This window comes from Diceros bicornis, chromosome 6 (genome assembly GCF_020826845.1).
Source record: "Diceros bicornis minor isolate mBicDic1 chromosome 6, mDicBic1.mat.cur, whole genome shotgun sequence".
NCBI classification, from domain to species: domain Eukaryota; kingdom Metazoa; phylum Chordata; class Mammalia; order Perissodactyla; family Rhinocerotidae; genus Diceros; species Diceros bicornis.
This window is the reverse complement of record NC_080745.1, coordinates 75928551-75937196: the sequence shown is the minus strand read 5'-3', so window position 1 is coordinate 75937196 and position 8646 is coordinate 75928551.

The window sequence follows — 8646 nt, the reverse complement described above, 5'->3', positions numbered from 1 at the left end:
ATGCTGGTTGAAGTAGAATGGTAATTCTCCCTTTATTTTGTAAGTGATATAAAAATGGATCAGACATCAGTATTTCCATTGCCCTCTTTTGTCCATTCCAGATATCACTAATCAATGTATTCTGCGTTTTCACATCAAAATAGTTTTAAATGGTATGTCTCAGGTCAGTCATGACTTTTTACTTAGAAAATATGGTCCCCTATGTTGAAGGCAAGTCTATTTCCTATGTTAGCCTCAGTCTCCTCATCTGAAAGATGAAGCATCTAAATGATTTTTCTGAAGAACCTTCTAAAACAAGAGCCTGTAGTATCGAGACATACCCCTTACATCTGTCATCTGAAAAGAAACCTTCTGGTGTTATCATCTGAAAAGAAAGGAATGACCCATCCTGAAATCTACACTTCTGGTTGACCACGACAATGGTATGGAGCTTGTTGGGGAATGAAGGAGGGCCAGTGAAGGCCACCATTTGTTGAGTGCCCGCTGGCTGCCAGATATGGCCCTAAGCACCTTATACCCATTCATCTCCCTGAATCCTCAGAGCAACCCTGTAAGGTATGTATTATTATCCTCTTTCTCCTGATGAAGAAACTGAGGCTCAGAGGAAAGAAGAGTGCAGCTCCAGATCCCAGAGCTGGCAAAGGGCAGTCTCCGTGCTGCCACATGGCCTCATTGCCATTGTCATTTCACTGCTGTCCATCGGCAACTCTTAAGCAGGGAACCTTAAGGGCGAGGCATGTTTTCTTGGAATGTAGAGTTGAAAGTTGTACTCCACTGTGGCCCTAAAGTTCTTGGAAAAGATGTTAATGTCTGGGTTCTTTTAAAGCCACGTGAGCGTACTAGACAGTATGATGAGCTGGCTGGAAGTATACGCCAATCACCTGGAGGAGGTGGTGGAAGAGAGGACCAACCAGCTGAAGGCAGAGAAGAAGAAGGTGGATAAGCTTCTGTCCACAATGCTGCCCAGGTATTCCAAAGCACTGGGGGCTTGACAAAGGAGTGCAGCTCCTTTGTTGCTCCAGGAAGCAACAGCATCTTTATCTAAGGAGGCCCCACATGGAGAGAATATTTCCTTTGTTCTTTTCCTAAGAGGCCATCAGGTTCTTCTAAAACGGGTCAAGTATTTTGCGTGTAATTTGGTACACTCTGTAAAGGGAGTTAGAGGCAAAGGCCCCCGAATCCATAGGAATAGAGAATGTAGTCTTGCACGTGGAAGATGGTGGATGCAGCAGCAGGAGACCACTAGATGGCGCTCTAGTTTCATGCGTCCAATGAATTGCCAACTTCCCACAGTATTTCAGGCTATGTCCAAAACCTTTGCGCAATACCATATGTACATGGCTTCAGATTCAAAACGCTTCATTTTTGCCTCTATTTTCACCTGTGTACTCTCTAAACACTTGGCAGAAGCATCTGCTTTTAAAATTCCTGCACCCTTCTTGTGTGTCTTGACAAAGAACCTGGGTTGGGGATTTGAATGTGTTAATGTGAGATTGTTTGATTGAAGTAAAAATGTTGATTTGTGGATCAGTGAATGCTTACATTTGCTTCCACATTTGCATACCGAGCCTTTACAATCAAGCTCTATAACCAATAGGAGAAAATGAGATGCCCTTAGGGAGAAAATGCATTTTGTAAAGGCGTTTTCGTGACCTGCTCCTCTCGCCTCCCCCAATTCATACCCACCAATTAAAATATCTCTTTAGAGAAAATGCAAGTGGAGAAATGGGTGTCAAAAGAATCCCTCTAGACGGTGGATTTTGTTAGCTGAAAACCCAACCCATTGAAGCAAAAGCATTGACCAGAACGACTTTGTAGGGGTCTGTAGGAGACAAGATGAGTAAGATACTGTTCAAAAACAATCCTATTCTCTGGTTTCAGCTTCATTGGAGAACAACTCATAGCTGGAAGGTCCGTGGAACCAGAATATTTTGAGTCCGTGACAATCTTTTTCTCTGACATTGTTGGATTCACAAAACTGTGTTCTTTCAGCTCCCCCTTGCAAGTTGTAAAGCTCCTTAATGACCTGGACAGTTTATTCGATCACATCATTAAGACTTATGATGTGTATAAGGTGAGACACCTGGCTCCTGGGTTGTGAGGGAACACGAGCTCCTTGTCAGCTGTCTCTGGGGGCGGAGTGAGGATGGACCTAGCCCTGGACGTCAGCCAGGAGGAAGGCTCTATTTCAGGCTGGCGGTCCATCTCAATTCATGACAGAAACTCAATATTTTATTCCTATCTGTTTTCTTGGAAAAGGGCTTGATTAATCAAAGAGGTAGGTGCTTGTCAAGAACCATCAGTTGTTCCCTCTGTTTCCTTCCGTTATTGTATCTCATGGTAAACACATTTCTAAAAGAGGCCTTGACCTTCTACTGGCTAATTCCTCCAGTTCCCTCCTGAATATACTTCCTTCAGATTTAGAGAGGCTTCTATTTACTCTTCTTTAAAGGCTGTCTTTGGGTCTTGTGTGAAGCCCACTTCTGTTACCACAATCCTTAGCAATTCAGGTGAAGATAGACTCCTGAGTTTAGACTGTCGGACCCCTGGCTAAAGGTGAGACAGCAACTACGTGCCTGGTGCTACCCTGGGGTGTATGAATGTGCTCGCCTAGAGTACAAAACAATTTTGGAGGGAGAATAGCAAAAACGAATAATTTGACCTCATTCAAGTGGTGGTGATGATGGCTGCTTTAGGTGTTTTCTGACTTTTCAGATGGGCCAGATCGTGACTCCAGGGACAATATCATGTGCCCATGTTCACACATGACTGATGGGCAGCCTCAAGTACAGCAGCTCTGACCGTGATTGCAGGGATCTCCCTGTGGCCCTGGAGACAGTGTGGTCATGACTCTTGGTGACAGGTCCTCCATAGTTATCCCTCAATCTTCCTCACAGATGTTGTGTCTGTTCGAGGGTGAAAGAAAGGATGGTATGGATCGTTTCAAAGAGCAGATCACACACACCCAATAAAAACAGGACCTGCTCTGATTAGGTGGGCCTCCTCTGGGATTTCCTCTTAGTGTTATCTTCTCAGTCATGTTTTGCTTGAGCAAATGCTAAAATCAGTTTGTATTTCTAAAGGATGTGCTCATGGTGGAGAGAGGTAGCCCAGAAACAGTTAGACTTGTATAGTAGTTGATTCTGCGTAATTTCAGGGTCACCAGGAGACAGAGGTGTTCCTACAGCCTGGCTAGGGCCTGAAATTCCACCCCTACCAATCATCTTTGGATTTTGCTAGCATGCAAATATATCTGGAAAGTTTACACTTGCCATTTATTCTCCATTGTGAATGAAGGATCTGAAAGCTGATTTTATTAGGAGGACTGGGAGAGAAGAGGACAGATCACACAGATACATACATTTATGCATATGTATTTATGTATGTATTTTGTATATTGTATACATATGCATAAATGTATATAAGAGACCTTGTGTGGGGTGAAGACATTTCAGGTTGGGTAATATGGGTTCCACTTGATGGATCCATGTGATCCTTCATGATTTACCCCATCAGTACACTGCTGCCTGTCTAACTGGTTTTGAACTTGGGTTGGCAAATATGGTCACCAACACTATCAGATTTCAGAGGAGGGAGCAGTGACTGTGGGGAGGAGGGCTCAGGGAAGGAAGGCTGTGTGGAAGAGCCAGGACAAGAGCAGGAACTTGAGGACATGTCGGGAGTTGGATGGAGTAGAGGTCGAGGAGTGTGACTCTTCAAAGTATGAAGCCTCAAAGCAGGGGTCAGTAATGAGAGGCCTTGGTCTCTGAGCCCACCCCCAGCCCTGGCCTCCCTCATGGAGAACACAAGGCCACCTTGTTGCTTTATTTTCAGGTTGAAACCATTGGAGATGCATACATGGTGGCTAGTGGACTTCCCATCCGCAATGGAACCCAACATGTAGATGAGATTGCCACAATGTCCTTGCACTTCCTCAGTGCCACCATTCACTTCCAGATTGGGCACATGCCTGAGGAGAAGCTCAAGATCCGAATTGGCCTCCACACAGGTAGATAACACTGATGGCAGGTGGCCTCGTGATCCAGGTATGGCAGCAGGTAATTCTGGGCTCAAGTTCTAGGTCTGAGGGCTTTCAGAAACCCTGAAATAGATGGTAACATCTTCAGGAGAAATAAAAGGTTGAATTGTCTTTGCATGTGTATTTCCAGTTAGCCAAATTGCTTGGTAACAGACACACAAAGACTCCAAGGTGTTGAACCAAAAATATGGAGGCGACCAAAAGCCGGGGCAGTTATATTGGGCTGCTTTTCCTCCATGCCTCTAAGTCAAATGCCCTTTGATCTGTTCTGTTTCTGTCAAACTCATGGGCGTGTGACCTGTTCAGAAGTGACTCACACTTGTTTTAATGCTCTTCTATCACTGTCTTGAAATTCTTAATAATTTTTGAATCAGGAGGGGTCCCTTATTTTCCTTTTGCACTGGGCCCAGCAAATTATGTAGCTGGTCCTGCTCCTGCCTATCCTCCAAGGCTTAACTAAAATAAAACCTGACAATTACTCCCATGTTTGTGCTGCTGTGGGCTTTGTTTATATCTCTAGTACATGAATAACATTGTTATTAATTTCCGTCTTAGCTTGGTTGTAATAACAAAATACCATAGACTGGGTGGCTTAAACAACAGACATTTATTTTCTGGAGGCTGAGAGTCCAAGATCAGGATGCCAGCGTAGTCAGGTCTGGTGAGGGCCCTCTTCCTATATTGCAGAAGGCTGCCTTCTGGTTGTGTCCTCACATGGTGGAGGAAGAGAGAGAGCCCTGGTGTCTTTTCCTCTTCTTATAAGGGCACTAATCCCAGCTCGAGGAGGGGGCTCCATCCTCATGACCTCATCTGAACCTAATTACCTCCCAAAGGCCCCTCCTCCTAATACCATTATTTGAGGGTTAGGCTTCAACATATGAATTTGGTGGGGTGGGGGTGTGGGGGGGATGACACAAAAACATTCAGTCCATAGAAGTTGATTATGTTGCTTTTCACCAGAAGTCTGTGGGGTCTACAGGTTGCCTTGTTAAACCTTAAGACCTATTGCCAAGCTTTGCCCCGAGAGGGCACTTAACAAATATTTGTTGAATTGCATTTGTTGACCTGCTGTGCATCATGGAGTCTAGTCCTTGGGAAATACAGACTGGTTATGCCCTTCTGTTCTTCCCTTTGTAGGTCCTGTGGTGGCTGGTGTGGTGGGAATCACCATGCCCAGGTACTGTCTGTTTGGAGACGCTGTGAACATGGCCTCCAGAATGGAAAGCAGCAGTTTGCGTGGGTATCATTTATAGCACTTTGCAAACACAATATCGCTGTCCCTTCAGTCCCTGATCTTTAACCAGAGAGTATTTTTAGAAGACTCATTTGCATTTTCTACAATTTTCCATTTGGAGGATAAGATCATTATCCACTTGAGATAACACTGATCACAAGCTTTGTAGACAAGGTTTTATACTGTTCTCTCTATGGAGCTGTGTAAACACACCCGACTTACTCCTTCCAAGACTTTCCATTCTAAACAGTAAGGCACACACGTAATAAGATCATTTAAATGAAGAGCAGGACTTGGCAAACTTTTTCTGTCCAGGGCCAGACAGTAAATATTTTAGGCTTTGCAGGCCACAGTCTCTATGCGGCTGCTTAACTGCCGTTGTAGTGTGAAAGCAGCTGTAGACAATATGTAAATGAATGTGTGTGGCCATGTTCCAATAAAACTTTATTTGCAAACACAGGTGGTGGGCTGGATTTGGCCCGTGGGTGGTAATTTGCCCATCCCTGATATAGAGTATTGTTTTGGTGATGCAGAAGAAATTGATGGCCAGGAACTCCAGGGAACGTCATATTATATTGCTTTACAGTAATTTTTATTGCATTGACTATTGCAAGACACATATATGCCATTTATCAGCTGAGACATTTATCAGCTGGAAAAAAATAATTAGTGATTTAAATTTCGAAGAGTTTAGGTTAACGTTCTTTTGAATTTGTAAATTTACCACAATATATAAAAACACACAAAACAATTTTCCCCTCTGATTACTTCATTGTCGAAGTTAATACACCACATCTCAAACAGATTTAAACCTCTCTTTTAGCTTGTAAGTCGAGATTTTAAGGATAAATTTTGAAAGTGGAACTGCTCTGTAGGCTCCAAACCTGACTAGTTGCAGTTCTGATTACAAACATTTTCAGTGGTATGTTCAGCTCTGGTGTCATCCTAGGAGGCCTGAAGAGCCCACCTGACCTCCATCCATGAGGAGTATCAACTTAGATATGGAGTCAGTTCTGCCTTCTTGTTCTAAACTGAGCATATGAAAGCTTGAGTAGCTCCCAAGAGTGTCTGAGCAATGCCTGGGTGGTTGGGGGTCCCAGCCCGAGGGTGCCAGACTTCAGAGAGGTTGTCTGTGATTTTCTTAATGAGAGACTTTGAGCAGTGTACCATTCCCCTCCACAGCAACCCTTGCGCCACTGACACTTGTATGAGAGTCATAACCAAGGCCATAACTAGGCAATGACTGTTTATGGCAGCTCTCCGGATTCATGTCTCTCAGAGCACTGCAGGTGCCTTGCTGGCATTGGGAGGGTATGATTTGCAGAAGAGAGGCACCATTCCAGTCAAGGTAAGACCAGGCCAACTATACCCCACCTGCCTCATTTGGGTCTCTGATGGAGATTTTGAGGAACTTCACAGGATGAACGAATGTCTACGCTGTCGAGCGTGGAGACCTCTAAGGTCCATCTGGAGGTACTCATGCTGCTAGGTCTTCCTTCAGACAGGGCTGTATGGTTCCCTCAAATGGTCAAACATGGAACCTATGACGGGAAACACCTTAGCTCCCACCTAGACCAACCCCTTATGGGATGTCTCCCTTCTCTTTGCCACAAATGGTCTCCTGGCCTCCACCTGAACACCCTAGTCTAGTCTTCCCCACAAAGTAACAGCTAATACAAGTCCAGGAATTACAATGCCCACATTTCCTCTATGTTCCTTCTCCCTAGTCTAAAGTGCCCAGGTAGAGGAGACAGAAGCCCATTGGTTTGGAGGTGCTAGGACCTCATCTCTATACATTTAAATGTCTCTTCCAAAGCCCTCTGCCTTTTCCTACATCCTGGCCTTCAGTCTGTCACCGAAACTTACCATGATCTCATATCTTCATCTTTCCAATAAACACTGCCCTTTCGGGGGTGGGGAGATGCTCCTCTTGAGATCTTCTCAAGAATATCTTGGAGATGTTCACAGCAGAAGTGGTGGGTGGTTACTACGATATTGGGTGTTCGGGTGGGTGTGGGGTCCAAAGAAAGAAGCCAAAGGGAAAGAGGTGGCATCAACTCCCAGTTTGCTGAGCCTGGCCCTGGCTTGCTGTATTTGATCAATTGACTTCAGGTAAGAAGAGAATTTTCTAGAAGGCAGCATATAGCCCTAGCTTTGAATCCTGTCTCATTACTTACTAGCTGTCTGATTAGAGGGCTTGGTTTTATCATCTGTAAAATGGGAATGGTGATAGTATTGCCCTCAAAGTGTGGATGTGAGAATTAAATGTGAACACGTGTGTGAGGTGTTTCATCTGGTGCCCTACTCGTAGTAAGAGCCCAATAGACTTGATTATTATTATTTTTGTGTGTGTGTGAGGAAGATCAGCCCTGAGCTAATATCCGTTGCCAATCCTCCTCTTTTTGTTGAGGAAGATGGGACCTGGGCTAACATCTGTGCCCATCTTCCTCTACTTTATATTGGACTCCACCACAGCATGGCTTGACAAGCCGTGCGTCGGTGCCTGCCAAGGATCTGAAACTGCGAACCCCGGGGCGCCAAAGCGGAGCCCGGGAACTTAACCGCTATCCCACAGGGCCGGCCCTTGATTATTATTTTTAAAGACTTTCTTTGCAACAAACTTTAGCTCCACTGGCCCTCACCCCTAGGCCATTGCCGACTGTCCTTCTAGGCTAATCAGCAAAGCCCAAGGAAATCATGAAGATTTCATCTATAATGAGGCCTTTTCCTCACTGAGGCAGCTCCTGCCTAGTTGCGGTTCTGGCTACAAACAACATTTTCAGTAAGCCAGCAAGGGAGGCCAGAGCTGTCTGCACGGAGGCCACATCTCACAGGCAGCCTCTCTTCCCCTGTGAGTCACCAGCGCTTTCCTTTGCCTCCCACAGGGCAAAGGAGAACAAACAACTTTCTGGCTGAAAGGCAAAGAAGGCTTCACTATTCCACTCCCTGAATTTACTGAGGAGGAAGCTCAAGTCCCAGAGATCTTCTGAGGTGAGTATTTTCCTTAAAGATGTTTGTAGGATCTCACGAAAGTCTGTGGGGTGCATTAAACATACAATTTAGGGGCTGTACTTCCAGGGTGTTGAGTCAGTCTCCCAGTAGGGGGAGCCTTCTAGCTGGCCTCCTCTTCCCACCGCGTGCTCTGCGGCCCGGAGCAAATGTGGAGCTGGAAGGGCTGGATGTGGCGAACTCATTCCCTGGGGGGCCAGGGCTGGGCTGTTGCTCCCAGACCTGCCAGTGAGCCTGCCCTGACTGCCAGATATTTCCGGCCCATTAGCTTGCGATTTGCACCGAAACCAATTTCATTCTGGAGGAGGGGAAAACAGGAGAACAAAGCCTGGGGCCGCAGGCCCCACCCACCCCACCTTCCTTG